The sequence below is a fragment of the Danio aesculapii genome, chromosome 3, assembly GCF_903798145.1.
Source record: "Danio aesculapii chromosome 3, fDanAes4.1, whole genome shotgun sequence".
NCBI classification, from domain to species: Eukaryota; Metazoa; Chordata; class Actinopteri; order Cypriniformes; family Danionidae; genus Danio; species Danio aesculapii.
Window position 1 is genome coordinate 35,215,127 of NC_079437.1, and position 18,591 is coordinate 35,233,717.

At 36.7% G+C, this 18,591-nt stretch overlaps 1 protein-coding gene across 2 annotated transcripts in view; it reads right to left on the bottom strand.

The window, feature by feature from the left end:
* Positions 1-18,591, bottom strand: part of rab11fip4a (RAB11 family interacting protein 4 (class II) a) — a 65,679-nt gene that overhangs the window by 21,718 nt on the left and 25,370 nt on the right. Inside the window, exon 1 of one of the 2 annotated variants that reach the window (XM_056453852.1) lies at positions 11,652-11,978. The exons of the other annotated variant lie outside the window; for it this stretch is intronic. The gene's annotated coding sequence lies outside the window, so the exon portion shown is untranslated. Of the gene's footprint in view, positions 1-11,651; positions 11,979-18,591 lie in introns of those variants that run through there. 2 annotated transcript variants of the gene reach the window in all.

The window sequence follows — 18,591 nt, forward strand, 5'->3', positions numbered from 1 at the left end:
ATGTCAGCGTGTATCTCAGTGAGGGCAGCAGTGTGTTAGTGTGCATCTGAAGTGACCTTCTCACATTCACACTTCAGCGAGTCTGTTGCCATCCTTGGTAGGTCACACGATATTCGCTCACCTCTACACTGAGAAATCAGACCTACACTGACAAAAAAAAAAATCTGGTGTATGATTTACTTTTTCACAAAGAAACTGCTTGTTAATTTCATAACTAATTACAAACACGTGGAAATCAACACATTTACAAACACTTCGATTCATTTCTTTCAGAAGATTCCAAAGTAGGATATTTTGTTTATCCTCTATCAATATTTGTTGACAGGCGGTGCAGTGGCACAGTGGGTAGCACCGCCACCTCACAGCAAGAAGGTCGCTGGCTCGAGTCCCGGCTTCGTCAGTTGGCATTTCTGTGTGGAGTTTGCATGTTCTCCCTGTGTTCGTGTGGGTTTCTTCTGGGTGCTCCGGTTTCCCCCACGAGTCCAAAGACAAGCACTAGAGGTGAATTGGGTAATCTAAATTGTCCGTAGTGTATGTGTGTGATTGAGTGTGTATGGGTGTTTCCCAGTGATGGGTTGCAGCTGGAAGGGCATGTGCTGTGTAAAACATATGCTGGATAAGTTGGCGGTTCATTCTGCTGTGGAGACCTCAGATTAATAGTCGAAAAGAAAATGAATGTATGAATATTTGTTCACACTTTATTTTAAGGTAAAATATTAATAAATCGCTATTAATAAACCATTAACTAAGACTTTTGCCTCAATGAGCTCTTAATTTGTTGCTTAATAATAATTATTAGTAGTAAGGTTTAGGATTAGTGATGTAGGATTGTGCAGAATATGCATTTTATAAGTATAAACAAACAGCCAATAATATGTAATAAGCCACTAGTTAACAGTTAGAACGGTCACCTAAACTAAAGTGTTACCCAATATTGTATACTATTATATATCCCATTTATTTACTTCAATTTTTTTCTGGTTAATTTTTACATTTGATTTTGATTCAGTAACAAACTGTTGGAAAAATCTAGTAAATATCTTACTACAGTTTATGTATGATGAGTTACAAACAGTACATAACATGTGACATTGATGTGAAATTGGATATAAGTTACAGGATGTGACATTGGCTGTAATTTCAATAAAACAGATAAAAATCCTCTAGTAAATTTGAATACAAAATAATTACAAAGCAAAAGCAACACTGAAATAAACATTTTGTAGTATAAAGTTTGTGTTTTTTTATTATTATTATAAAATGCACTGTTTGTTTTATTTACAGTACATCGGACCAAAAAAGTAGGCACAGAATGCATATTTTCTCTATTAAAATAAAGACTATTTTTATTTTCTAATAATGAAGAGAATCTATTTTAGGAATGTTCAGATATATTACATTCTTACAGGGCAGGCTCAGATATCTTACATGCTGAGATCAAAGATATCCAGCAACCTTAACTTTAATCAGATTTGGTACATCCTTTAGGAGAAAAACAAATTCCTTCTAGCAAGTCCAGTCTGATCAGAGATTATTCCTGCGGCAAGTAAACCTAACGGCCAGCCTCAGGATTAAACATCACAGTTCTATCAACAAACGTGAGGAAAACTTTGACTGTTCCCACATGGCTGTATCTTCAGAGATAAGGAGCAGATTACTGATGACTGATATCTGCATAGTCTTAATGTGAAGCTCTGACAGCATAACAGAGGCTTTCCCTGCTGAGCAGCGACTGTGATGAATGCAGTCCTATCAGATACAGAAGGACTGCAGTAATGTGAGATGAGACGCAGGGGTCTCCAGCAGTGGGAGCACAGATAAATGAGCTATAAACCGAGACCCCTTTTGGTCCAAGCCGACCTGAATCTGCCAGCCCCCCCTTAGACAGCACCGTCTGGAACGCCTAGACTTCACATTCATTATTTACCCGCTGCTTCTGACAGACTGCTTTTAATGTTAGGCATGCTTTAATACACATGCATACTCCAGTTATTTTATTAACAAATACAGTCATACATACATATTTCAATGTTCTTTGGTGTAACAGCCATCGTTTTTTCCTATGAAAACCGTTTTATGCAAACGCAAGTGTTATCTGTTAACTATCACACTGTGCGTATGGTGTAGCAACAAACAGATTTGATTTTATGGGACTGGTTAACTTATGACAGGCATGGCTATTTGTTTTTAGATGTTTCTGCATTGAGCTGCCAATTGTGATTCATGCAGTTGCTTAAAAAAACAAAGATGCATCTGGCTTAATATATTACTATATATATTAGGAAACATAATTATGTTTACAATGCACAGAAATAACACATCTTTATGATTAGTAATTTAATATATTTGTAAAATGTATTTGCTCTCCGGTTTCTTCTACAGTACAAAGACATGTGGTATAGGTGAATTGAATAAACTAAATTGGCTGTAGTGTATGAGTGTGTGTGAATGTAAGCAAGTATGGGTGTTTCCCAGTACTGGGTTGCAACTGGAAGGGCATCGACACTCTAAAATCATAAGCTGGATAAGTTGGCGGTTCATTCCACTGTGGCGACCCCTGATGAATAAAGGGACTAAGCCAAAGTAAAATGAACGAATGAATGCTTTTATTAAGTTTGTGTATTTGTATTTATACCCGAATTATTCAGGCTGGTATTTTTCATACAGTTATCATAGAAACTAGTTACATTTCAATGTGGTAATGAGGTAGATTTATTCATAGTTATGATCATCAAATGTATGATATTATGGATGACAATATTTCATTTATATAAAAAAACGAAAATGAATTACTTCAGATTGACATTCATCATGATAATTTTCTATGTAACATATAAAGCCCAGCCTAGTTTGACTGTACACAATTAAATATCTTAAAATAAGTGTTTCTGTTTGTAGATTTCAGATGTTTTTGTTGGTATCCTACATTAAGTTTATAAAAATTCTACAATATGTTTCGAATCTTTTTTTTCAGTGTCTGATATGGTTCATTCAGAGATTCAGTCTTACTAAACTCCACCTTTAAGATCCTGCACTGTTCTCATTGGTCAGTCTGTTTTGCTTGGTCTACACATATTGACCTTATTCTTCAATGCTGAAGTGCGCTCGTGCGCGATTGTTTTATATCTTCTGATTAGTTCACCTGGGAGAAATGACTAAGAATAATAAACGGCAGAAAACGGTCAAACTACTTGCTCTACAAACAAGTGTTTGCATGAAAACACAGACAAAAATTAATAGAATAATAAGAAAATATCAATTTGCAACATCAAGCAGCTAAACAAACTGTTTTCAACATGTAAAAATGAATGGAGGTGAATGAGACCGGAAGTCTCGAGCCAGAAAGATTCAATTGGCTGCGCCCGCTCGATTACAGAGAACTCAGCTTCATCAGCACTTGACAACTTGAACCAAACTCTTTTACTCATGTGCTGTTTTCACTAGTGTGTTTTCATTTAAAAATTGCATTTCATATTGAAAAATTCCTCTTCTATATTGCCAGGTAACTGCATTTCAGAAAAACTACACTCGTTTGCTTTTTGTTCAAACTATTAATTTAAAATGAGCTAAAATCTTGAATTTTTCTGCTGCAACTTGTTTGTTTTATGTTCAAACCACTTAAATTTGTAAAAAATATTGTTAATTTAAATCCTTCATGTTGATCCAACACAAATCGATTGTGTGGACACAATTGTTACAGTGTATAACTCCTAAAAACACACAACATGATCATTTACATTCACTGGGTATGTGCATATCTTGCCGGCATCCACACTTGAAGTCCACAGGTTGTGTAATGGTCATATGAGAGAGATTTGATGAATCACCAGTTCACGAAAGACCAGTTAGTAGAGAAGGGTATAAACGGAGGTCGAGCCAGCTCCAAGTGAGTGGGCCCTGAGCTCCAACTGGGCTGTACAAACTTGGAGTTTTTATTAATTTAATGTCTTGAACATGACACGAAGTCCATTATTGTGTTTTATTAACGTCTACATCTACCCCAACCCTAAACCCAACCTCACAGTAACCTGTTGTGTTTTTTTAACGCTACTCCACCCACACCACCTAAATCCAGCCTACTTGTGGTGTAATCCTTCCCACTTGGAGGTCTCCGAGCTGCAGAGACACTTACTTGAGTTAAAGAATGAACCAAAGTTTTCAAATTATTTAGCATTTTCAAAACACTTATTTCATGGGTTTAAGAGTAATGTGGACACCGGGTGTATCAATTGAGTGCATTGTGTCTTGCATCATCAAGGCTGCATCCAGATACTATTGAACCACTGAGACACTGTGCAACCCACTAACAAAACTTCTGCATTTTAATATGAAAAGAGTTCTTGAGGGTCAATGTAGATGTTGTTAATGTTCATCTTGAATAACTCTATTCATCATCTTTGAAATTTTGCAGATCTTAAACATTCACAAGCAGATTTAAGCGCTACATGAAAATATAGAAAAAGCAAAGCCCTTTCATTGAGTATCTCTGTTGAAGTAGTTGCTCTACTGTTTTTAGGCAAACATGAAGGACTTATACTGTCATGCTGCAGTACTGCTGATCCACCCATACACCGCCAATGTTTCATGAATTATTGCTGAGTATGAACTAAGTTGCATTAAAGCTTAAATACAGCTAAAAAATCTGGGACACTAAGTTCTAAAACACACCCACCAATGTTACAGTACATTGAGCTGAGAGGACGAGCATCATTAACAACCCAGTGACTCCCAGTGCTCTGAAATATCCAGCCAGATATTGATTCAAACGTAGTGATGTCCCTGCAGAGTGAATGATGCTGTATTCTTCTGGAGTGTAAGTGGGATTCTGTCGATGATTATTGTGTAATCAAACACTATTTAATGTGTCATTACTGACCAACAGCAATATCCAGTAATATATTTTACTACTTGGCTTAGGGACAGTTCACACAAAATTAAGTTTCATCATCAAGGGAGCAGGCTTGAAATAAACAAAAATGGTCAGAACGTGCATTACTGTTCTAAAGTTTGGGGTCAGTTAGAGTTTTTATGTTGTATACTATAAACAATGTATTTTATCCAGAAGAAAAGTATTTTTTCATGCTAAAGATATCTGTTTCTAATAAATGTTCATCAAAGAACCCTTTTCATTGTTTCCACAAAGAAATATTAATCAGATTGACTGTGTTAACAATGATACAATAATAAGTGATGCATCTGATTTTCATTTTAAATGATTATTATTTTGGGGCAGCACAGTGGTACAGTGGGTAGAACTATCGCCTCACAGCAAGAAGGTCGCTGGTTTGAGCCCCAGCTGGGTCAGTTGGCATTTCTGTGTGGAGTTTGCATGTTGTCCCCATGTTCGTGTGGGTTTCCTCCGGGTGCTCTGGTTTCCCCTACAAGTCCAAAGATATGTGGTGTAGGTGAACTGGGTAAGCTAAATTGTCAGTAGTGTATGTGTGTGATTAAGTGTGTATGGATGTTTCCCAGCAATGGGTTGCAGCTGGAAGGGCATCCGCTGCGTAAAACATATGCTGGATACATTGGCAGTTCATTCCGTTGTGGCAACCCCAGATTAATAAAGAAACGCAAGCCGAAAATGAATGAATGAATGAATTATTATTATTTTAATTTTCAAATTATTTTAGCTTTTTTTTTTCAATGTTTAATTACATTATGTGTATTGTTATGTCTAACTGATGGAGGGGGGGATAAAAAGTGTGAATCTGCTTTTTGCAACTTGTCACGTAATGCAGGAAGCGAAACAAATGGCCAGCAGTGGATCAATCCACAGAATTCATCATTAATCATTATTATCTTTAATATTGTGGGCTGTTGGCGCAATAGTGGTTAGTGAACCGACATATGGTGCAGTAGCACGTCAGGACCTCCCGAGTTTGAATCCTGGCTCGAGGACATTTTCCTACCCTACCACTCTCTCTCTCTCTCCAACTTCGCTTCCGGTCTCAATACTGTCCAACCCAATAAAAATAAATAAATAAATAAATAAATAAATAAATATATATATATATATATATATATATATATATATATATATATATATATATATATATCCAGCTTATACTATTATATTGTAGTACATTGCTAATAATGATAGACGCCTCTTGAAGGCTAAGTCTTCATAATAAATAGTTTCTGAAGGATCATGTGATAATAAAGACTGGAGTCCCAGGAGTGAAGACCAGTGGTGCGAAGAGTACCCAAAAATCAAACTCAAGTAAAAGTACCATTACTTGCCAAAAATGTAATGCAAGTAAAAATATATTTTCGAAATACTATTCAAAGTATGAGCAAAAAGTAGCCCATCTAAAATTACTCAAGAATGAGAATTACGTCATGATAATTATTCTACCTTATACCCTCCAAATTAAAAATATAGCTTACATTAGTGAAATTGGTTCTAAGGGGCAAAAATCTAGCTGTGACAATATGTTAACACTTAGGTTATGTTACTAACAAGCTATGGTTGTTCCAAATCAAGCTTGTGCAGCATGGATAGAATAAATGCAATTTGTGAATGTATTTAAAAATGTAAGATTCTGTAGTAATTATAATTGTTGTAAATGTAGTTCTGTTAGTTATTCTTTAAGACTACACTGCGATTTCAGTCATCAGTCAGAAGGCTCATCTTCTCATCATGCAGTCTAAAGAGTCTCTCAGTATGCATGTAATGATTTGCATCATCTTGGACATTTTTGATGCTTCCACACTGTAAATATTTGCTGCGTTAATAAAGAGTCTGTATCTGTGGGGTCGGAAGATCTGTCTGATGCAATTTCTTCTATGTGTGATTTGATTAGAGGATTACGGGATTGATTATTCTACTTGGCCAATCACAGTGGACAAGAAAAAATAAACATATAAAGTAGTGACAGAAGGTTGAAGGACAATAGTGCAGGAAAAAGTACAGATAAAAAACAAAAAATTTTCCTTTTTTTACTAATTAATCAAGTACAATTCCTGAGAAAAACTACTCAATAAAAGTAATTTGAATATTTGTAATTTGTTTCTTTACTCCACTGGTAAAATGTTATTTAAATTTAAATAATAGCTCACAATATTACTGTTGTTTGCAGTTGAAATGCAGACTTGGTGAGCATCTGAGATTTTTTTCAAAACCAATTTTTTAAAATCACACCGAACCCAAACTTCTAAAGGCAGAGGAATCAACATGTTTGCGATGCTATTTATTTTCTTTGTCTCGGAGCATGACTGAAAAAATTGCCTCAAAGCTCTCTGATCTATGAATAATAGAGATGTTTTTGTCTGTGAGGAACACAGAGGACTGTATGATGGAGGAATCCACATCAGCATCTCGCTCACATTATTAGATTATTTTCCTCTGTGAAAGAAGAGCGCATATTTTTTTTCTGAAATGTTCAGATGTGGTTTAATTTTTTACTCTGTAAATTTAGACATAAAAGCACTTCTTTACAGATCTGCCATCTTAGGATGACAGCAACCCACACAAACAAACAAATACAACACTCAACGCTGGCCAGCATCCAAAGTGCACCATCATACAGCCTTTTCAAATACAGCTCACTAAAAAATGTCAAGTGTGCATATAAACATCACAGAAAAACCTGTCAAAATTTCGATGACAGCAGCAATTCAGAAGCTGCTATTTTTATTTTCTAACAAATCACTGTATAAACAAGATTCTGAACCAACCAACAACTCAAATCCATAGGAAAAACACATTGTTGTATAGTTTTACACACTACATTTTGAATAGCTTTACTGTTGCTACTCTTATTTACCTGATATTAGCGAGCTAAATGCTATTTTAAGCTAGCGAACCCCAATGAACTTGTTTGCTAGCTACACTCTCGAAAAATAAAGATACAAGAGTTGTCACTAAGGTTGTACCTTTTCAATAAGTACATATTTGTAGTCAAAGGGTTTGTATTGGTACCTCCAAGGTATTTAATGGTACCTAAACATTTCAAGAGATACACTTTTGTACTTTTTAGATACTAATATGTACCCTTGAGGTATTAATAAGGACCCTTTAGTTACAAATGTATACCTTTTGAAACAGTACCACTGCAGAGACAGCTTGTGTACATTTATTTCTGAGAGTGTAAGAGTGTTGGATCAAACAGTGAAGTTTGATCATCAGGAACATTACAGAAGTGACAACTGAAGCATGCTAGCAGGAGGCATTCAAGCTATTTGTTGTTCATTTTCTGTATCAGTTGAGCTTGGCTGGTTTAGTTTGAGATCGCAGTGGAAATGCAGCTGTATTACTGGCCATTGCACTGCCTACACGGTCAGCAGACAAAAGACAGTGTGGATTTACAGGGAGCCATGAGTCATAATCCAGCTCCAGGGGCTCTAAAACCGCCAGTTGCCCTTCACTGGATGGTATCAAAGCGAAACACCTTTGAACTCTTTACTGGCCATGAAAATAGTAACCCAGCAAACACACAGAAAAAGGCCAACTGGAGATGCAGTTACACAATCTATTCTGCAGGGGCACTTGGATTAGCAAATTACCTTTTTATACCACAGCATGTGTAGGCGTCCCTCTGAATGCAAGACAAGCAGAGACAAGTGGAAATATTGCTCTCAGTTTATTTGCCTTAAAATCTGCACACAGTCATAAAAGTGTAGCACTGATTTTAAAAGGGTCGCTCGCAAAATGCTCATGCACTTATCTCCCCTTGGCACAGATCTCAGAGCAATGGTCAGGATGCACCACGTTATTGGGTTTTACAGTGTGCAAACTGCAATTAACCTCCTGTCTTAACTATAATGCTGAATTATGTCTTTTGCTGGGCTTTGCATTATGACGCCCATGAAATGGTGGAGCAGATAGTGCCCTTGGTCATGCACCGATTCTCTGCTGCCCACGCAATAACCAGACCTGATACAGCATTTCATAAGGGATCAATATCTGAAGCTGTCAGACCTGCTGCTAAATGACTGTGGTCTTAAACGCAGTAGACAAGAAAAGTCAACTGACTCAGGCACAGTACCTAAAAAGGTAGGTGTCTGCACCAATTGAATGTACAAAAGTGGTTTTATATACATAGAAAGCGTACTACTTTAATGTTTCAAATATCATTTGTAAACATAAATATAAAAAACATGCACTGCCATCATTCAGCAAAACTTATTTGTATTAAAAATTAAATAACATTTTCTGACCTGTAGTCAATACAATGTATTAAATAATAAGTAATCATACTGCATTTTATCATGCTTTCAATTAAATTGTGTTACTTGCAAATAAGTAAAACCAAGCAGTTTAAAGAATAGTGGCAAAGAACAAAGATTTTGGTGCTACATCGTGATCCCTCAGTTAATGTGTCATCAAATGATTCTTAAGCTAAATAAGACTCACAAGATTGACTCATACAACCAGGCTCATTCTGAAAACGTACACCTATATACATTTCTGATAAGCACCAAATATGTCCCAGGAGCTACGTTTTTTATAGTTTTTGTTTTTGCAAATCCACTAGAGGGTGCTGTGTACGCTTTTTTCAGATCTCAAATTTCTCTCGCAAGTGCCATTCACGCCTGATTTCTCACGTAAATCTACCAGAGGACGATGTCGACTGACTGAATGACTAACCGATTGACTGACCCACCCTCCTCTTTCACTAAACCCAACCAATAGTGTTTTCAAAAACACCAATTGACCCGCCCACCCACTTCCCTAAACCCAACAACAGTTTTAAAAAGCAATTGAGAAAAAGAAAATCCCTTGCCTGATTTTTACTACGTTTTCAGATTCTAATGTTTGGCTTCTGTTTTTGTTTTACTCGCTTTCTGGCACCATTTTTCACCTGAATCGAACCTCGTCATTGTGGTCAACTCCTCTCTGCGTCTCAAGTCTGCTGACATACATGGTGAGCTACTGGACAAACTGGTAACAGCGGGAAAACCGTCCATACGGAAGTCAGCTGGTGAGCACGAAAAGAAACGGCATCATACCGCTCTTTGGCGTTCGTTTTAAAGACGAAATGCAGCCATACGTACTTCTGACTACATAATTCGCGATCTCCAGAAATGTATATAGGACTATGTTTTCAGAATGAGCCTATGTTGGACTCATATGTAGCTATTGTTACACCAAATGATATTTTAGTCTGTCTTCAGTAAATCAAGGTAAAAAATATGATATATTTTATAATCTTTTTTATAATAATACTACTAATAATAAAAGTTTCACCCACTCATATGTGTAGTTTTTACAATATAGAGGACTTAATGTCCTACACAGAGAGGAAACAGGACTTTTATTGACAAAACTTTAACAGTAATGGCCATTTGTCTGCATATAGCTGCCAAGCTATCGCGGTAAAAGCTTAAGATGGCAATAACATTTCAACCAAGCCTCCTTGGCAAAACAAACCTCTAGAGGGCTAAAAGCAAGTCCCAGGGAAGGAATTTCAATGGCCGCCTAACCCTATTGTTCCCTGACCTTTATAAGTTGTCGTTTGCCAGGGGAATAACATTATTGCAACATTAAGAAATGCACACATTCATATAAAAACAATGTGGATGCGGTGCGACCAGCAGGTGGTCATTAACCGTCGAAGAGTCTTCCCAAACCACCCCAACACCCTCTTTCATGTCCACATACTCCCTGCAAACTATCAGCCGCATTCAAAACTCCACAGTTCCTCCCCCTGGACTACCCCCATCCCCACAACAACTCCCAGTGCACACCATTAGCCCTGTTCCCAAGAGACACTGAGTTAACTGTTTAAGTTTACGAGCATGTACACTTTCGGCAACAATCAATCAACCTGCTCCTTTTTATTCCCTGTTTGAGGTGCAACATGGAGGTCGTTGTTTCTCAAAGAACACATTTTTACCGGAGTGGCATTTAAGGATTGAAAGACCAAGAGGAAAACGGAAACAATGGGGTCACCAACCGTAGTTCAGTTGACGAACACACACACACACCACCAAAAACGCATCGACACACAGTCCAAACACACACACATGCAGTCTAAACACACACTGTCTGATTAGCATTTCAATAGCATGACCCCCTTCCCCTCCAACAGATTACCAGACAATCCAGCCAGGCTCTCTAGTCATTCATTCAACTTGTCATTCAAGGGCAGGTGTAGCGTTTTGGAAAGACAGGCTGGATGTAAATTCCAGCACACCCAGGACGCTCGTACTGTAGTAAAATAAGTCAAATTCCACAAATATAGTCACTATAGTTTCATTTAATGAACTTTAACTCCCCACACTTGATTTGTGGTGATATGAACCCGACCATTGGGTTGAATTTTTAACCAAGTGCTTGGGTTTGTCCATATTTGACTGAGATTTTGATATTTTTTGTGGTGCTGGGAGTCAAAAATGTGAAAATCTGACCACCTAAGCACACTGCTGATTGAAGATATGCTCAGATATTTTTAAAACACCTACAATGATGACTACACTTATAAAAATAACACTACTTAAGACAATAAATATCATTTATATAATCACTGTTCCAACTTATATACACTATAATAAAAAGAAATAGCATTTTTATATGACATAAATAGCTTTTTAAGGTAACCCTGCTTGTTACAGTACAGAAATGAGGATCAGAGAAGATCATTAAAGCACATGAACAATGGACTTGGCTGCAGCAAATGCTTGCACATGCTAGTTTTCTCATCTCATACCCCTCCGCTCAATACTGAAGATCCATCTCCTCCATCCTCTCTGTCCGTGCCGGTTAAGCCCTCGTCGGCTGAGGACGTCCAAGACTTGGTGTCCGCGTCTCCCTCCAGGATCCCCACCCTCGCCACAGTCCAACAGGTGAAATATCAGTGTCCACTGTTGTCAAATTTGCGTGTTCCTCTGGACGTGTGGCTCCCGGTACCTCCACTTATAGCTGGCACTGCTCCAAACCACCTCAGTCCTCCTCGCACATGCACATACACACACACTCAGTCACTCCAACCTGCAGCGAGCGATCATGCGGCCACACACAAACACATACAGACAGAGACGCTACTGATCTGGCAACAGTTGTTGGGTTTTTTGGCCACTCCTCCCAGCAAATCACCACCCCTACTCCTGCCTGTCACATTCCCTCCCTCTCTCGCTCTGCCTCATTCTCTAGGTTGTTGCTAGGAAACTATTCAGCTGAGCCGTCCCACCGGCGTGACATGGAGAGGAGCATGAGTGTATCCCTCGCAACACACACACACAGTTATCTTTAAGCCTAACCTCAGCTGTGCTGGATAATACGCACAATTATGCATAATTAACCTTCGCCTCATTTAAGTAACATAATAAAGAAAGCAAATAGATAAATAAGGTACAGATGAATCAAAGAATTAGAGGGGTTTAATCATGCAGTGGCCTGAAAATAAATCAGGCAGCAGTCTAATGATGCAAAAGAATGTTCTTATTAAGCCATAAGGTTGCCATTTTTTAAAATGCCTCCTATAGAAGCTACAAAATCTGTGTAAAGTGTAAAGAATCACGGTGTAAAGAATCACGTCCAAGTAGAGGTACATTTTTAACCCTTTAACTGCCCCACCAAGAAAAAAAACTCATAATGTCGCTTCAACAAATCCCATAATTTCTAAAATATTACCCTCTACCCGATGGTTGATATGTTGGCTTATGGTAAAAGTACTGAAATTAATACATATACTATGAAAATTTTTTAAATATGAAGTGTAAGACCAATTTATTTAAAAACATATTAAAAAAACACTTTTTACTACTACACACTATGAACCATTAATTAAGCATTAGCAAATAGTGAACTCATCATCTGTTAAGCATTAACTCTACATTAATAAATGTTAGTAAGTAGTTTATAACTGCAGCTACAAATGGTCTGTTCTTGACAAAAGCAACGTGTAATGTGCTTAATAATTGTGTTTTCATACTTTGTTAATGGTTTATTTTTTATTACTAAATTAAATATTGCATTATTAACAAACTAGTTATTTAAGAATATTTGGTGCTTTTTAAGATCATTTAGAATGTGTAAGTAAATGATTAATAAACTATTCAAGTGAACATTTATAATTCTTAATATTCAGTAGCATACTAATAGTTAATGTGTATGTTAACAAATGCTTTATTAACTCAACTTCATCCAGTTTTGTAACCTAATCTAAAGTGAGGACTATTTATGCTTTAACAGAGCTTCTAAAGTGCAACAGCATTACAGAGACAGGACAAAAAACAGATAATAAATATATTTTGAAAACAGAAGTAGTGAATGCATATAAACAAATTGACAAGTGTAAGTACAGGTATATTACTATATACAAGATCACATGTGCAGCTGTTATGTGCAAACTGGCATGTAAAGTATGTTGTTAAATAAATAAGTGTACAGTGCTCAGCATAATTGAGAACAGCCCATTTTGAAAATGAATATTTGCATCCATTTCTCAGTGAATATAGGCAGTGTATTTTCATGCATTTAAGCAAAACAGATTTATTAAACAGATATATTTATTAAAATAATATTTTAGTCACCAAACATATTTAGAAATTGAAAGAGAATACAAATAAATGCAAGCAAAATATTGTAAAGAAATTACAACCTACAAAATTTCAACAAACTTTTTCACTTTTTCATTTTGTTTGCTTCTCTTGGTTTTTCCTCTTTTAAAATTTTGTATTTGTATTTTTCTATAACATATAAATTTGGGTGTACTAGTTTTTGGACTGTTATCGTAAGTTATTTTGTTAGATAAGCTCCAGATTTGGCTTCAGTACTGACTAATCTAATGTATATGCACAAATATAATATTGTATAGCTTCCTATTAAAATATGAACTAAAAAGAGAGATTTGTGAGGGCTGTACTCATATATGCTGAGCACTGTAAATGTGTATAAAAAGTAGTGATGTTTGTTTCACAGTTACAAAGTTGTTCATGAGATGGCTTGCCTGAGGGAAGAAACTGTTTGTGTTGGGCTGTTCTGGTGCACAGTGCTCTGTAGCGTCGACCTTTATCCATTTTGTTTTCATAACAGATTGACATTACAGTACAGAATACTTTATTTGACATTATCTTTACAATCCTATGCACATTTGTTTTTGGTGTCATAGAACAGAAGGAGTCTTTCAATCCATGTCTAAATCATGTGTAATCAGTTGTCTCAGATAACCAGGTCAGGTAAGGTATAATTATTTTAAACTTTCATATAATCTGCTTACATATTGGCAACAAAGCACAATTAATGCATGAAAATTCTTACACATTGCCTTATTATAGTTAGTCAGTGGTTTAGCAATAAAATTAAATTAGGAAATTAACCAGAGTAGGCTTTAATAACTAGAGTGGTGTTTTGACTGATTTATGAAATATCTTAAGAGCTTCTTTAATTAGCACTTCTCATGAATTCACAGCAGCAGTGAGCTCTTGCTCAAGGCAAAGACGGGTAAAATAAAAATCTAATCAATGGTGGGAATTAACGCGTGTACATTCACACTTCCACAGCTGCGACAGTGAAGTCTCGCGTATGCCACGCTATGCATATGTGCGAGGTTTGAGATGCATGTTTATGCAGGTGTATAAAATGTCCATGTGTGTGTGTGTGTGTGTGTGTGTGTGTGTGTGTGTGTGTGTGTGTGTGTTAGAGAGAAAGAAGAAGAGCAATCCTCCTCCTTTCCACCTCTCCGCTGTGTATCAGTCATGCCCCACTTTCCCATGATTCCCATGAGCTCAATGCAGCAACAGCAGCAGCGCTGGCTGTTAGATTCTGTTTAGTTTTAGTACAACAGCTCAAACCGGACCCACTTTCCACTCACGCTCCAAACTCTTTTTTGTCAGAGCTATAAAACCCCTTTATACCAACTCAAAACAGACTGTCCACAATCTTTGTGATGCTGCAGGGATGCAGATGTAGTCCGAGCTTCAGCTGAGATGATGGAAGAAAGAGCAAGAGGGAGGGTGGAAACACTAGCGAGGATGCTTTTAGATTAGGAGGGTGTTGGCTGCAGACGAAGAGATGTTCACACACTGCTATTCGGCTCCTGATGCTGTTTACACACACAAAGCCAGTCTATTTCAGAGTGTTTTACAGGTTTTAAAAATACTGCAATGTGAGGCAGTTGTTATTTCAGGCAGGTGTGGTTGATCTCCGCCTGCTTCCTCTTGTCAGGTCTCAGAGGACACACTTTTTGTAAGAAAAAAATAAATAAACAAGTGTAATTTTACCTCACTGTTGGAATATGAAGCATAGTGTTAGACCATTTTTATTTAAACAGCTTGAGCTTTAGAAATAAATGCGAGTGGTGCTTGACTGCATATGTAGCTGCTATGATGGTGTGTGTGGGTGTCAAATGTGCAATTGCAAAGGTGTTCTGAGTGTTTTAGTCAGTCCCTATTTGCTTGCTTTGTGTGCTTTAGGCACTTTCACATTGAACGTGATTGAAGAGCATGTAGCTGACTGTACAACATGATGACATTCTTGATTCAAAACAATAGATCCCTATGGAGTTAATTCATACCCCCAAAGCAAGTTGACAAGTGTGTTGATTTTTCACCTGTCCCCCTGCTATAAAATAGGTCATCCAGTTCAATTTGCGTTTTAGATTTCAGTTGCACGAAGGAGCTAGGCTGGTGGCACTAAAGCACAGAAAGCTGTTTTGAAAACAGTGTAGATGCTGGAAAAAAAAGAGTTTCAGAATGGATTGAATGTACACTCACTGGCCACTTTATTAGGTACACCTGTCTAACTGCTCGTAAACGCAAATTTCTAATCAGCCAATCACATGGCAGCAACTCAATGCATTTAGGCATGTAGACATGATCAAGACGAACTGCTGCAGTTCAAACTGAGCATCAGAATGGGGAAGAAAGGTGATTTAAGTGGCTTTGAACGTGGCATGGTTGTTGGTGCTAAATGGGCTGGTCTGAGTATTTCAGAAACTGCTGATCTGCTGGGATTTTCACGCACAACCATCACTAGTGTTTACAGAGAATGGTCAGAAAAAGAGAAAATATCTAGTCAGCAGTAGCTCAGTGGGCGCAAATGCCTTGTTGCTTTATGTAATTCACCTCATAGCTGGTTAGTCTGGTTCGTTAAAAAGCTTTGGCAAAGACTTTAAAAAATCTTTGTTAAAAAATTCTTTCAGATCAAGCCCTACTAAAAAAGCAGGCAGGCACTAATAAAGTTTATAAGCGCTTGCAAGTTGTTTACTGCACAGAATTTTAATACTAGATCTGATGCGTTGTTCAATCTAACACTAATAGTGAAGCATAGAGAGCATGTACATCAGTATACCAACATTGACATAAGACAGAAAACATTTAAGCTGTTAATTAAAACAGCACTTCTGAATTAAAACAGTGTAATGTGAGTGACTGCTTGAGGCTTTCATTTAGAAAATGAAGCCTCCTTCTCTGTGTGGATACTGTATGAGCTTAGCTTTTATCTCTTCTAACTTCCTCTTTTCTCTTTCCTACCCTTATTGTGATCGACAACTGGTAGATTAGGAGTACTGGAATGTGAGAAAAGACAAGGAGAATGGAAAATAAGAGCGGGGGAGCTTCAAACATCACTTTTCAATCAGACCCAATGAGCCAAAAAGCACAGGAATCAGGCGTAGCATATGTAAACCGGACAACAGCACATCGACCATCCATTGAAGAAACAATCAAAACAAATGTCACCATCCCTCAAGCAAAAGATGCTCAAGCGAAACTTCAAACGCCACTGGTGTAAGGCAGAAAGCATTGGAAAATGAAGGGAGAGAGCAAGAGGCAGACAGACGAGCAGGAGGGAACACAGTGAACACAGGCTTGGCAGTTTGGTCACAGTGTGAATACAAATGACTGTATTCCTCATCCCAAACCAGGGGTCTCAAACGATGGATTGCAATGAAGAAATGGTTCGTTGTGACAGGCTCAAAGACACCAAACAACAACAAATCCAAGAAATAAAAGGCAATAATCCAATAATTGTGCAATGCAACTACACAGGACAACACAGATTACATTAAATATGTAGCAAAATGCAGACCTTTGTTGATTTTTAGAAACTGGTTTAAACTGCATTTAAGCAAATATTTGCAAATATACTCTTAGCTAAAGCTATTAAAAACATTAATTTTATTAAAACATTATTTAACAAATTAAATATATACTTAATATTACGTAAACGTGAATTGCTAAAAACACAAAGTTGAATAAAAATTTGAGCAAGAAAAATATTTTAGAAAATGACCACAGTTTTAAATATTTCTGTATAGATTTTATTCATTTATTTAGTTACTAGAACCCAATTCAAACAAATAATCATAAATATCATGAATGATTCTAACATAATACCAACAAGGCCATTTTGTTTGTTGCTTTACACTGAATAATTTAATATTGTTTGATATACATGTTCAATGTCAAATATGAGTCCTGAAGAAAACTAGTTGAGAACCACTAGTTAATTCCAACCAAACAGTTCGCTCCAGGCAGCTAAAAAGACACTAAATACAAATCAGCAACCATAAAGATCGGAGCTCTATCCTCATGATGCTCTTTGAGGTTTCATGTCTTTATTAATGAGTACAAAACATAAGTGTTTAAAATTACAACAAAATGGCAATAACATTGACACTGGAACTGCCAGAAGAGAATTAGATTTTATAAAAATAGCTATAGCAGTCAGTGGCAATAGCCTAGTGGTAAAGAGCCCCGAAATAGAGCACTGAGGTGATCAAGGTGACCTGAGTTTGATTCCCGGTTCAAGATCCTTTGCCAATCCTTCCCTTCTCTCTCTGCTCCTTGTATTCCTATCTCATCTCTACTGACCTATAATAAAGGTGAAAAATCCCTTAAATTATATTTAAAAAATGGCCATAGCAGTCATTCTGATTGTTCATATAAAAAAATTCATACAAAGAAATTCACATCATAAGTACATTTGAAGTTTCTATTGATATTTTAGAATTAACCATTTGAACGTCTGTTGTCATATTTTATGAAGTCATTACCCTAAAAAAAATTTTTTTTTTTTGTAAAATAGCCTATAATTGAGTCTAAAGTTGTGTACCCTACTTTGCAAGCAGGAGAGCATGTTTTTAAAGCTGCTCCTAATATACATCTAATGAGGGATGTTATGAAACATTTGGTACTGGAGACAAATTCTATAAAATCTGCTAACCTTTCATAGATTATTTTAAAGATCTAAATTCTACAGGAAACAGTTAAATTGAAAAGGATTAGACTGATTTAGATTAAAACTGAAGATCAGTGTTTTGTTTTTATTCTTTATTTATTTTGCTTTGTATTTAATTATTTTTTTATTTACATATTGTATTCATGTATTATTATTTAACTTATGGATGTATTTTGTATCTATTATTGTCAATTGTTGTGTAAATGTTTGTTGGACCAAATTTGTAAGTCATTGTGTTTGAATGTTAAAAAAAAAACAATAGAGAAAGTTAATAGAAAAAACAAAAGTCATGTTTTAGCGATCAGAAAGACAAATGCATGTGGTCAATTTGACCATTTAGGCCAGGGGTGTCCACACTCGGTCCTGGAGGGCCGGTGTCCTGCAGAGTTTAGCTATAACTTGCTTCAACAAACCTGCTAGGAAGTTTCTAGTATATCTAGTAAGTGTTTAATTAGCTGGTTCAGGTG